Consider the following 9,807-nt stretch of genomic DNA (forward strand, 5'->3'; position numbering starts at 1 on the left):
TACTGCTAAGTGTATTTACGAGTCCCATGCTCCTGTCTGGTTCCATGGTGTAACGGTTAGCACTCTGGACTCTGAATCCAGCGATCCGAGTTCGAATCTCGGTGGAACCTTCGTTTAGTCTAAATTTTCTGTAATAAGCGTTTCTCGCCGAGGAAGTAGCAGTGATAGGCTCAGGGATTTAGTTCCTACGTTTGTGTAAATAACGAGACGTCTATGAAACGGCTGAATATTGGTGCGACTATGTGACCTATATAGCACATTAAACGAGTAATGCCTGTAAGAGCAAGCAATTTTAAGATAATTCGAAGATTTATCATTAACCTACGGAGGCTAAGAATCCCATGATTATCAACTAGCTATTACAAGCTGAGCAAATGAATTTCCTTTAAAATAGGTTTAAAACATAGGGAGGTTCTGACCGAGTGGGCATGCTCTGGAGCCTCTTTGCTCGTGAGATTAGAAAAACAGTCCTCTGGGCCGGATTTGAACCAGCGACCTATGGATAACTGTGAATCCTCCACTACAGTCCACCGCTCTACCAACTGAGCTACCAGAGGCTCTGCTTACTTTGTTATTCGTACTGATTGCTTTAGCTCCGTCCCTGTCTTTCGTTTCCACACACAGCTACTCAGCGCGGCCATATAGACGCACAGAAATGCAGCCATCGGCTGCAACTGCAAACATTGCCCAGATTAAGTTTTATAATGCTCGATCGTATCAATTAGGTTAAAAAATGCAAGTAGGAAGTGTCTGAATTATGTCAGAGTACTGCTAAGTGTATTTACGAGTCCCATGCTCCTGTCTGGTTCCATGGTGTAACGGTTAGCACTCTGGACTCTGAATCCAGCGATCCGAGTTCGAATCTCGGTGGAACCTTCGTTTAGTCTAAATTTTCTGTAATAAGCGTTTCTCGCCGAGGAAGTAGCAGTGATAGGCTCAGGGATTTAGTTCCTACGTTTGTGTAAATAACGAGACGTCTATGAAACGGCTGAATATTGGTGCGACTATGTGACCTATATAGCACATTAAACGAGTAATGCCTGTAAGAGCAAGCAATTTTAAGATAATTCGAAGATTTATCATTAACCTACGGAGGCTAAGAATCCCATGATTATCAACTAGCTATTACAAGCTGAGCAAATGAATTTCCTTTAAAATAGGTTTAAAACATAGGGAGGTTCTGACCGAGTGGGCATGCTCTGGAGCCTCTTTGCTCGTGAGATTAGAAAAACAGTCCTCTGGGCCGGATTTGAACCAGCGACCTATGGATAACTGTGAATCCTCCACTACAGTCCACCGCTCTACCAACTGAGCTACCAGAGGCTCTGCTTACTTTGTTATTCGTACTGATTGCTTTAGCTCCGTCCCTGTCTTTCGTTTCCACACACAGCTACTCAGCGCGGCCATATAGACGCACAGAAATGCAGCCATCGGCTGCAACTGCAAACATTGCCCAGATTAAGTTTTATAATGCTCGATCGTATCAATTAGGTTAAAAAATGCAAGTAGGAAGTGTCTGAATTATGTCAGAGTACTGCTAAGTGTATTTACGAGTCCCATGCTCCTGTCTGGTTCCATGGTGTAACGGTTAGCACTCTGGACTCTGAATCCAGCGATCCGAGTTCGAATCTCGGTGGAACCTTCGTTTAGTCTAAATTTTCTGTAATAAGCGTTTCTCGCCGAGGAAGTAGCAGTGATAGGCTCAGGGATTTAGTTCCTACGTTTGTGTAAATAACGAGACGTCTATGAAACGGCTGAATATTGGTGCGACTATGTGACCTATATAGCACATTAAACGAGTAATGCCTGTAAGAGCAAGCAATTTTAAGATAATTCGAAGATTTATCATTAACCTACGGAGGCTAAGAATCCCATGATTATCAACTAGCTATTACAAGCTGAGCAAATGAATTTCCTTTAAAATAGGTTTAAAACATAGGGAGGTTCTGACCGAGTGGGCATGCTCTGGAGCCTCTTTGCTCGTGAGATTAGAAAAACAGTCCTCTGGGCCGGATTTGAACCAGCGACCTATGGATAACTGTGAATCCTCCACTACAGTCCACCGCTCTACCAACTGAGCTACCAGAGGCTCTGCTTACTTTGTTATTCGTACTGATTGCTTTAGCTCCGTCCCTGTCTTTCGTTTCCACACACAGCTACTCAGCGCGGCCATATAGACGCACAGAAATGCAGCCATCGGCTGCAACTGCAAACATTGCCCAGATTAAGTTTTATAATGCTCGATCGTATCAATTAGGTTAAAAAATGCAAGTAGGAAGTGTCTGAATTATGTCAGAGTACTGCTAAGTGTATTTACGAGTCCCATGCTCCTGTCTGGTTCCATGGTGTAACGGTTAGCACTCTGGACTCTGAATCCAGCGATCCGAGTTCGAATCTCGGTGGAACCTTCGTTTAGTCTAAATTTTCTGTAATAAGCGTTTCTCGCCGAGGAAGTAGCAGTGATAGGCTCAGGGATTTAGTTCCTACGTTTGTGTAAATAACGAGACGTCTATGAAACGGCTGAATATTGGTGCGACTATGTGACCTATATAGCACATTAAACGAGTAATGCCTGTAAGAGCAAGCAATTTTAAGATAATTCGAAGATTTATCATTAACCTACGGAGGCTAAGAATCCCATGATTATCAACTAGCTATTACAAGCTGAGCAAATGAATTTCCTTTAAAATAGGTTTAAAACATAGGGAGGTTCTGACCGAGTGGGCATGCTCTGGAGCCTCTTTGCTCGTGAGATTAGAAAAACAGTCCTCTGGGCCGGATTTGAACCAGCGACCTATGGATAACTGTGAATCCTCCACTACAGTCCACCGCTCTACCAACTGAGCTACCAGAGGCTCTGCTTACTTTGTTATTCGTACTGATTGCTTTAGCTCCGTCCCTGTCTTTCGTTTCCACACACAGCTACTCAGCGCGGCCATATAGACGCACAGAAATGCAGCCATCGGCTGCAACTGCAAACATTGCCCAGATTAAGTTTTATAATGCTCGATCGTATCAATTAGGTTAAAAAATGCAAGTAGGAAGTGTCTGAATTATGTCAGAGTACTGCTAAGTGTATTTACGAGTCCCATGCTCCTGTCTGGTTCCATGGTGTAACGGTTAGCACTCTGGACTCTGAATCCAGCGATCCGAGTTCGAATCTCGGTGGAACCTTCGTTTAGTCTAAATTTTCTGTAATAAGCGTTTCTCGCCGAGGAAGTAGCAGTGATAGGCTCAGGGATTTAGTTCCTACGTTTGTGTAAATAACGAGACGTCTATGAAACGGCTGAATATTGGTGCGACTATGTGACCTATATAGCACATTAAACGAGTAATGCCTGTAAGAGCAAGCAATTTTAAGATAATTCGAAGATTTATCATTAACCTACGGAGGCTAAGAATCCCATGATTATCAACTAGCTATTACAAGCTGAGCAAATGAATTTCCTTTAAAATAGGTTTAAAACATAGGGAGGTTCTGACCGAGTGGGCATGCTCTGGAGCCTCTTTGCTCGTGAGATTAGAAAAACAGTCCTCTGGGCCGGATTTGAACCAGCGACCTATGGATAACTGTGAATCCTCCACTACAGTCCACCGCTCTACCAACTGAGCTACCAGAGGCTCTGCTTACTTTGTTATTCGTACTGATTGCTTTAGCTCCGTCCCTGTCTTTCGTTTCCACACACAGCTACTCAGCGCGGCCATATAGACGCACAGAAATGCAGCCATCGGCTGCAACTGCAAACATTGCCCAGATTAAGTTTTATAATGCTCGATCGTATCAATTAGGTTAAAAAATGCAAGTAGGAAGTGTCTGAATTATGTCAGAGTACTGCTAAGTGTATTTACGAGTCCCATGCTCCTGTCTGGTTCCATGGTGTAACGGTTAGCACTCTGGACTCTGAATCCAGCGATCCGAGTTCGAATCTCGGTGGAACCTTCGTTTAGTCTAAATTTTCTGTAATAAGCGTTTCTCGCCGAGGAAGTAGCAGTGATAGGCTCAGGGATTTAGTTCCTACGTTTGTGTAAATAACGAGACGTCTATGAAACGGCTGAATATTGGTGCGACTATGTGACCTATATAGCACATTAAACAAGTAATGCCTGTAAGAGCAAGCAATTTTAAGATAATTCGAAGATTTATCATTAACCTACGGAGGCTAAGAATCCCATGATTATCAACTAGCTATTACAAGCTGAGCAAATGAATTTCCTTTAAAATAGGTTTAAAACATAGGGAGGTTCTGACCGAGTGGGCATGCTCTGGAGCCTCTTTGCTCGTGAGATTAGAAAAACAGTCCTCTGGGCCGGATTTGAACCAGCGACCTATGGATAACTGTGAATCCTCCACTACAGTCCACCGCTCTACCAACTGAGCTACCAGAGGCTCTGCTTACTTTGTTATTCGTACTGATTGCTTTAGCTCCGTCCCTGTCTTTCGTTTCCACACACAGCTACTCAGCGCGGCCATATAGACGCACAGAAATGCAGCCATCGGCTGCAACTGCAAACATTGCCCAGATTAAGTTTTATAATGCTCGATCGTATCAATTAGGTTAAAAAATGCAAGTAGGAAGTGTCTGAATTATGTCAGAGTACTGCTAAGTGTATTTACGAGTCCCATGCTCCTGTCTGGTTCCATGGTGTAACGGTTAGCACTCTGGACTCTGAATCCAGCGATCCGAGTTCGAATCTCGGTGGAACCTTCGTTTAGTCTAAATTTTCTGTAATAAGCGTTTCTCGCCGAGGAAGTAGCAGTGATAGGCTCAGGGATTTAGTTCCTACGTTTGTGTAAATAACGAGACGTCTATGAAACGGCTGAATATTGGTGCGACTATGTGACCTATATAGCACATTAAACGAGTAATGCCTGTAAGAGCAAGCAATTTTAAGATAATTCGAAGATTTATCATTAACCTACGGAGGCTAAGAATCCCATGATTATCAACTAGCTATTACAAGCTGAGCAAATGAATTTCCTTTAAAATAGGTTTAAAACATAGGGAGGTTCTGACCGAGTGGGCATGCTCTGGAGCCTCTTTGCTCGTGAGATTAGAAAAACAGTCCTCTGGGCCGGATTTGAACCAGCGACCTATGGATAACTGTGAATCCTCCACTACAGTCCACCGCTCTACCAACTGAGCTACCAGAGGCTCTGCTTACTTTGTTATTCGTACTGATTGCTTTAGCTCCGTCCCTGTCTTTCGTTTCCACACACAGCTACTCAGCGCGGCCATATAGACGCACAGAAATGCAGCCATCGGCTGCAACTGCAAACATTGCCCAGATTAAGTTTTATAATGCTCGATCGTATCAATTAGGTTAAAAAATGCAAGTAGGAAGTGTCTGAATTATGTCAGAGTACTGCTAAGTGTATTTACGAGTCCCATGCTCCTGTCTGGTTCCATGGTGTAACGGTTAGCACTCTGGACTCTGAATCCAGCGATCCGAGTTCGAATCTCGGTGGAACCTTCGTTTAGTCTAAATTTTCTGTAATAAGCGTTTCTCGCCGAGGAAGTAGCAGTGATAGGCTCAGGGATTTAGTTCCTACGTTTGTGTAAATAACGAGACGTCTATGAAACGGCTGAATATTGGTGCGACTATGTGACCTATATAGCACATTAAACGAGTAATGCCTGTAAGAGCAAGCAATTTTAAGATAATTCGAAGATTTATCATTAACCTACGGAGGCTAAGAATCCCATGATTATCAACTAGCTATTACAAGCTGAGCAAATGAATTTCCTTTAAAATAGGTTTAAAACATAGGGAGGTTCTGACCGAGTGGGCATGCTCTGGAGCCTCTTTGCTCGTGAGATTAGAAAAACAGTCCTCTGGGCCGGATTTGAACCAGCGACCTATGGATAACTGTGAATCCTCCACTACAGTCCACCGCTCTACCAACTGAGCTACCAGAGGCTCTGCTTACTTTGTTATTCGTACTGATTGCTTTAGCTCCGTCCCTGTCTTTCGTTTCCACACACAGCTACTCAGCGCGGCCATATAGACGCACAGAAATGCAGCCATCGGCTGCAACTGCAAACATTGCCCAGATTAAGTTTTATAATGCTCGATCGTATCAATTAGGTTAAAAAATGCAAGTAGGAAGTGTCTGAATTATGTCAGAGTACTGCTAAGTGTATTTACGAGTCCCATGCTCCTGTCTGGTTCCATGGTGTAACGGTTAGCACTCTGGACTCTGAATCCAGCGATCCGAGTTCGAATCTCGGTGGAACCTTCGTTTAGTCTAAATTTTCTGTAATAAGCGTTTCTCGCCGAGGAAGTAGCAGTGATAGGCTCAGGGATTTAGTTCCTACGTTTGTGTAAATAACGAGACGTCTATGAAACGGCTGAATATTGGTGCGACTATGTGACCTATATAGCACATTAAACGAGTAATGCCTGTAAGAGCAAGCAATTTTAAGATAATTCGAAGATTTATCATTAACCTACGGAGGCTAAGAATCCCATGATTATCAACTAGCTATTACAAGCTGAGCAAATGAATTTCCTTTAAAATAGGTTTAAAACATAGGGAGGTTCTGACCGAGTGGGCATGCTCTGGAGCCTCTTTGCTCGTGAGATTAGAAAAACAGTCCTCTGGGCCGGATTTGAACCAGCGACCTATGGATAACTGTGAATCCTCCACTACAGTCCACCGCTCTACCAACTGAGCTACCAGAGGCTCTGCTTACTTTGTTATTCGTACTGATTGCTTTAGCTCCGTCCCTGTCTTTCGTTTCCACACACAGCTACTCAGCGCGGCCATATAGACGCACAGAAATGCAGCCATCGGCTGCAACTGCAAACATTGCCCAGATTAAGTTTTATAATGCTCGATCGTATCAATTAGGTTAAAAAATGCAAGTAGGAAGTGTCTGAATTATGTCAGAGTACTGCTAAGTGTATTTACGAGTCCCATGCTCCTGTCTGGTTCCATGGTGTAACGGTTAGCACTCTGGACTCTGAATCCAGCGATCCGAGTTCGAATCTCGGTGGAACCTTCGTTTAGTCTAAATTTTCTGTAATAAGCGTTTCTCGCCGAGGAAGTAGCAGTGATAGGCTCAGGGATTTAGTTCCTACGTTTGTGTAAATAACGAGACGTCTATGAAACGGCTGAATATTGGTGCGACTATGTGACCTATATAGCACATTAAACGAGTAATGCCTGTAAGAGCAAGCAATTTTAAGATAATTCGAAGATTTATCATTAACCTACGGAGGCTAAGAATCCCATGATTATCAACTAGCTATTACAAGCTGAGCAAATGAATTTCCTTTAAAATAGGTTTAAAACATAGGGAGGTTCTGACCGAGTGGGCATGCTCTGGAGCCTCTTTGCTCGTGAGATTAGAAAAACAGTCCTCTGGGCCGGATTTGAACCAGCGACCTATGGATAACTGTGAATCCTCCACTACAGTCCACCGCTCTACCAACTGAGCTACCAGAGGCTCTGCTTACTTTGTTATTCGTACTGATTGCTTTAGCTCCGTCCCTGTCTTTCGTTTCCACACACAGCTACTCAGCGCGGCCATATAGACGCACAGAAATGCAGCCATCGGCTGCAACTGCAAACATTGCCCAGATTAAGTTTTATAATGCTCGATCGTATCAATTAGGTTAAAAAATGCAAGTAGGAAGTGTCTGAATTATGTCAGAGTACTGCTAAGTGTATTTACGAGTCCCATGCTCCTGTCTGGTTCCATGGTGTAACGGTTAGCACTCTGGACTCTGAATCCAGCGATCCGAGTTCGAATCTCGGTGGAACCTTCGTTTAGTCTAAATTTTCTGTAATAAGCGTTTCTCGCCGAGGAAGTAGCAGTGATAGGCTCAGGGATTTAGTTCCTACGTTTGTGTAAATAACGAGACGTCTATGAAACGGCTGAATATTGGTGCGACTATGTGACCTATATAGCACATTAAACGAGTAATGCCTGTAAGAGCAAGCAATTTTAAGATAATTCGAAGATTTATCATTAACCTACGGAGGCTAAGAATCCCATGATTATCAACTAGCTATTACAAGCTGAGCAAATGAATTTCCTTTAAAATAGGTTTAAAACATAGGGAGGTTCTGACCGAGTGGGCATGCTCTGGAGCCTCTTTGCTCGTGAGATTAGAAAAACAGTCCTCTGGGCCGGATTTGAACCAGCGACCTATGGATAACTGTGAATCCTCCACTACAGTCCACCGCTCTACCAACTGAGCTACCAGAGGCTCTGCTTACTTTGTTATTCGTACTGATTGCTTTAGCTCCGTCCCTGTCTTTCGTTTCCACACACAGCTACTCAGCGCGGCCATATAGACGCACAGAAATGCAGCCATCGGCTGCAACTGCAAACATTGCCCAGATTAAGTTTTATAATGCTCGATCGTATCAATTAGGTTAAAAAATGCAAGTAGGAAGTGTCTGAATTATGTCAGAGTACTGCTAAGTGTATTTACGAGTCCCATGCTCCTGTCTGGTTCCATGGTGTAACGGTTAGCACTCTGGACTCTGAATCCAGCGATCCGAGTTCGAATCTCGGTGGAACCTTCGTTTAGTCTAAATTTTCTGTAATAAGCGTTTCTCGCCGAGGAAGTAGCAGTGATAGGCTCAGGGATTTAGTTCCTACGTTTGTGTAAATAACGAGACGTCTATGAAACGGCTGAATATTGGTGCGACTATGTGACCTATATAGCACATTAAACGAGTAATGCCTGTAAGAGCAAGCAATTTTAAGATAATTCGAAGATTTATCATTAACCTACGGAGGCTAAGAATCCCATGATTATCAACTAGCTATTACAAGCTGAGCAAATGAATTTCCTTTAAAATAGGTTTAAAACATAGGGAGGTTCTGACCGAGTGGGCATGCTCTGGAGCCTCTTTGCTCGTGAGATTAGAAAAACAGTCCTCTGGGCCGGATTTGAACCAGCGACCTATGGATAACTGTGAATCCTCCACTACAGTCCACCGCTCTACCAACTGAGCTACCAGAGGCTCTGCTTACTTTGTTATTCGTACTGATTGCTTTAGCTCCGTCCCTGTCTTTCGTTTCCACACACAGCTACTCAGCGCGGCCATATAGACGCACAGAAATGCAGCCATCGGCTGCAACTGCAAACATTGCCCAGATTAAGTTTTATAATGCTCGATCGTATCAATTAGGTTAAAAAATGCAAGTAGGAAGTGTCTGAATTATGTCAGAGTACTGCTAAGTGTATTTACGAGTCCCATGCTCCTGTCTGGTTCCATGGTGTAACGGTTAGCACTCTGGACTCTGAATCCAGCGATCCGAGTTCGAATCTCGGTGGAACCTTCGTTTAGTCTAAATTTTCTGTAATAAGCGTTTCTCGCCGAGGAAGTAGCAGTGATAGGCTCAGGGATTTAGTTCCTACGTTTGTGTAAATAACGAGACGTCTATGAAACGGCTGAATATTGGTGCGACTATGTGACCTATATAGCACATTAAACGAGTAATGCCTGTAAGAGCAAGCAATTTTAAGATAATTCGAAGATTTATCATTAACCTACGGAGGCTAAGAATCCCATGATTATCAACTAGCTATTACAAGCTGAGCAAATGAATTTCCTTTAAAATAGGTTTAAAACATAGGGAGGTTCTGACCGAGTGGGCATGCTCTGGAGCCTCTTTGCTCGTGAGATTAGAAAAACAGTCCTCTGGGCCGGATTTGAACCAGCGACCTATGGATAACTGTGAATCCTCCACTACAGTCCACCGCTCTACCAACTGAGCTACCAGAGGCTCTGCTTACTTTGTTATTCGTACTGATTGCTTTAGCTCCGTCCCTGTCTTTCGTTTC

General features: G+C 43.5%; 26 non-coding genes across 26 annotated transcripts; 13 read left to right on the forward strand and 13 right to left on the reverse strand.

Moving 5' to 3' along the window:
• The first annotated feature begins 38 nt into the window (after positions 1 to 38).
• Trnaq-cug (transfer RNA glutamine (anticodon CUG)) lies at positions 39 to 110 on the forward strand. The gene has a single exon. It is a non-coding gene; the product is annotated as a tRNA-Gln (tRNA).
• Positions 111 to 468: 358 nt separating this feature from the next.
• Positions 469 to 557, reverse strand: Trnay-gua (transfer RNA tyrosine (anticodon GUA)). Its single transcript is given in 2 exon segments — positions 469 to 504; positions 521 to 557. It is a non-coding gene; the product is annotated as a tRNA-Tyr (tRNA).
• Positions 558 to 804: 247 nt separating this feature from the next.
• Positions 805 to 876, forward strand: Trnaq-cug (transfer RNA glutamine (anticodon CUG)). The gene has a single exon. It is a non-coding gene; the product is annotated as a tRNA-Gln (tRNA).
• A 358-nt stretch (positions 877 to 1,234) lies between these two features.
• Positions 1,235 to 1,323, reverse strand: Trnay-gua (transfer RNA tyrosine (anticodon GUA)). The gene is given in 2 exon segments: positions 1,235 to 1,270; positions 1,287 to 1,323. It is a non-coding gene; the product is annotated as a tRNA-Tyr (tRNA).
• A 247-nt stretch (positions 1,324 to 1,570) lies between these two features.
• Trnaq-cug (transfer RNA glutamine (anticodon CUG)) lies at positions 1,571 to 1,642 on the forward strand. Its single transcript has one exon. It is a non-coding gene; the product is annotated as a tRNA-Gln (tRNA).
• Positions 1,643 to 2,000: 358 nt separating this feature from the next.
• On the reverse strand, positions 2,001 to 2,089 carry Trnay-gua (transfer RNA tyrosine (anticodon GUA)). The gene is given in 2 exon segments: positions 2,001 to 2,036; positions 2,053 to 2,089. It is a non-coding gene; the product is annotated as a tRNA-Tyr (tRNA).
• A 247-nt stretch (positions 2,090 to 2,336) lies between these two features.
• Positions 2,337 to 2,408, forward strand: Trnaq-cug (transfer RNA glutamine (anticodon CUG)). Its single transcript has one exon. It is a non-coding gene; the product is annotated as a tRNA-Gln (tRNA).
• Positions 2,409 to 2,766: 358 nt separating this feature from the next.
• On the reverse strand, positions 2,767 to 2,855 carry Trnay-gua (transfer RNA tyrosine (anticodon GUA)). The gene is given in 2 exon segments: positions 2,767 to 2,802; positions 2,819 to 2,855. It is a non-coding gene; the product is annotated as a tRNA-Tyr (tRNA).
• Positions 2,856 to 3,102: 247 nt separating this feature from the next.
• Positions 3,103 to 3,174, forward strand: Trnaq-cug (transfer RNA glutamine (anticodon CUG)). The gene has a single exon. It is a non-coding gene; the product is annotated as a tRNA-Gln (tRNA).
• A 358-nt stretch (positions 3,175 to 3,532) lies between these two features.
• Positions 3,533 to 3,621, reverse strand: Trnay-gua (transfer RNA tyrosine (anticodon GUA)). Its single transcript is given in 2 exon segments — positions 3,533 to 3,568; positions 3,585 to 3,621. It is a non-coding gene; the product is annotated as a tRNA-Tyr (tRNA).
• A 247-nt stretch (positions 3,622 to 3,868) lies between these two features.
• On the forward strand, positions 3,869 to 3,940 carry Trnaq-cug (transfer RNA glutamine (anticodon CUG)). The gene has a single exon. It is a non-coding gene; the product is annotated as a tRNA-Gln (tRNA).
• A 358-nt stretch (positions 3,941 to 4,298) lies between these two features.
• Trnay-gua (transfer RNA tyrosine (anticodon GUA)) lies at positions 4,299 to 4,387 on the reverse strand. The gene is given in 2 exon segments: positions 4,299 to 4,334; positions 4,351 to 4,387. It is a non-coding gene; the product is annotated as a tRNA-Tyr (tRNA).
• A 247-nt stretch (positions 4,388 to 4,634) lies between these two features.
• On the forward strand, positions 4,635 to 4,706 carry Trnaq-cug (transfer RNA glutamine (anticodon CUG)). The gene has a single exon. It is a non-coding gene; the product is annotated as a tRNA-Gln (tRNA).
• A 358-nt stretch (positions 4,707 to 5,064) lies between these two features.
• Positions 5,065 to 5,153, reverse strand: Trnay-gua (transfer RNA tyrosine (anticodon GUA)). Its single transcript is given in 2 exon segments — positions 5,065 to 5,100; positions 5,117 to 5,153. It is a non-coding gene; the product is annotated as a tRNA-Tyr (tRNA).
• A 247-nt stretch (positions 5,154 to 5,400) lies between these two features.
• On the forward strand, positions 5,401 to 5,472 carry Trnaq-cug (transfer RNA glutamine (anticodon CUG)). The gene has a single exon. It is a non-coding gene; the product is annotated as a tRNA-Gln (tRNA).
• Positions 5,473 to 5,830: 358 nt separating this feature from the next.
• Trnay-gua (transfer RNA tyrosine (anticodon GUA)) lies at positions 5,831 to 5,919 on the reverse strand. The gene is given in 2 exon segments: positions 5,831 to 5,866; positions 5,883 to 5,919. It is a non-coding gene; the product is annotated as a tRNA-Tyr (tRNA).
• A 247-nt stretch (positions 5,920 to 6,166) lies between these two features.
• On the forward strand, positions 6,167 to 6,238 carry Trnaq-cug (transfer RNA glutamine (anticodon CUG)). Its single transcript has one exon. It is a non-coding gene; the product is annotated as a tRNA-Gln (tRNA).
• Positions 6,239 to 6,596: 358 nt separating this feature from the next.
• Trnay-gua (transfer RNA tyrosine (anticodon GUA)) lies at positions 6,597 to 6,685 on the reverse strand. Its single transcript is given in 2 exon segments — positions 6,597 to 6,632; positions 6,649 to 6,685. It is a non-coding gene; the product is annotated as a tRNA-Tyr (tRNA).
• A 247-nt stretch (positions 6,686 to 6,932) lies between these two features.
• Positions 6,933 to 7,004, forward strand: Trnaq-cug (transfer RNA glutamine (anticodon CUG)). The gene has a single exon. It is a non-coding gene; the product is annotated as a tRNA-Gln (tRNA).
• A 358-nt stretch (positions 7,005 to 7,362) lies between these two features.
• Trnay-gua (transfer RNA tyrosine (anticodon GUA)) lies at positions 7,363 to 7,451 on the reverse strand. The gene is given in 2 exon segments: positions 7,363 to 7,398; positions 7,415 to 7,451. It is a non-coding gene; the product is annotated as a tRNA-Tyr (tRNA).
• A 247-nt stretch (positions 7,452 to 7,698) lies between these two features.
• Trnaq-cug (transfer RNA glutamine (anticodon CUG)) lies at positions 7,699 to 7,770 on the forward strand. The gene has a single exon. It is a non-coding gene; the product is annotated as a tRNA-Gln (tRNA).
• Positions 7,771 to 8,128: 358 nt separating this feature from the next.
• On the reverse strand, positions 8,129 to 8,217 carry Trnay-gua (transfer RNA tyrosine (anticodon GUA)). The gene is given in 2 exon segments: positions 8,129 to 8,164; positions 8,181 to 8,217. It is a non-coding gene; the product is annotated as a tRNA-Tyr (tRNA).
• Positions 8,218 to 8,464: 247 nt separating this feature from the next.
• On the forward strand, positions 8,465 to 8,536 carry Trnaq-cug (transfer RNA glutamine (anticodon CUG)). Its single transcript has one exon. It is a non-coding gene; the product is annotated as a tRNA-Gln (tRNA).
• A 358-nt stretch (positions 8,537 to 8,894) lies between these two features.
• On the reverse strand, positions 8,895 to 8,983 carry Trnay-gua (transfer RNA tyrosine (anticodon GUA)). Its single transcript is given in 2 exon segments — positions 8,895 to 8,930; positions 8,947 to 8,983. It is a non-coding gene; the product is annotated as a tRNA-Tyr (tRNA).
• Positions 8,984 to 9,230: 247 nt separating this feature from the next.
• Trnaq-cug (transfer RNA glutamine (anticodon CUG)) lies at positions 9,231 to 9,302 on the forward strand. Its single transcript has one exon. It is a non-coding gene; the product is annotated as a tRNA-Gln (tRNA).
• Positions 9,303 to 9,660: 358 nt separating this feature from the next.
• Trnay-gua (transfer RNA tyrosine (anticodon GUA)) lies at positions 9,661 to 9,749 on the reverse strand. The gene is given in 2 exon segments: positions 9,661 to 9,696; positions 9,713 to 9,749. It is a non-coding gene; the product is annotated as a tRNA-Tyr (tRNA).
• Between the last annotated feature and the right edge of the window lie 58 nt (positions 9,750 to 9,807).

This window comes from Schistocerca cancellata, unplaced genomic scaffold (genome assembly GCF_023864275.1).
Source record: "Schistocerca cancellata isolate TAMUIC-IGC-003103 unplaced genomic scaffold, iqSchCanc2.1 HiC_scaffold_710, whole genome shotgun sequence".
Classification (NCBI taxonomy): Eukaryota; Metazoa; Arthropoda; class Insecta; order Orthoptera; family Acrididae; genus Schistocerca; species Schistocerca cancellata.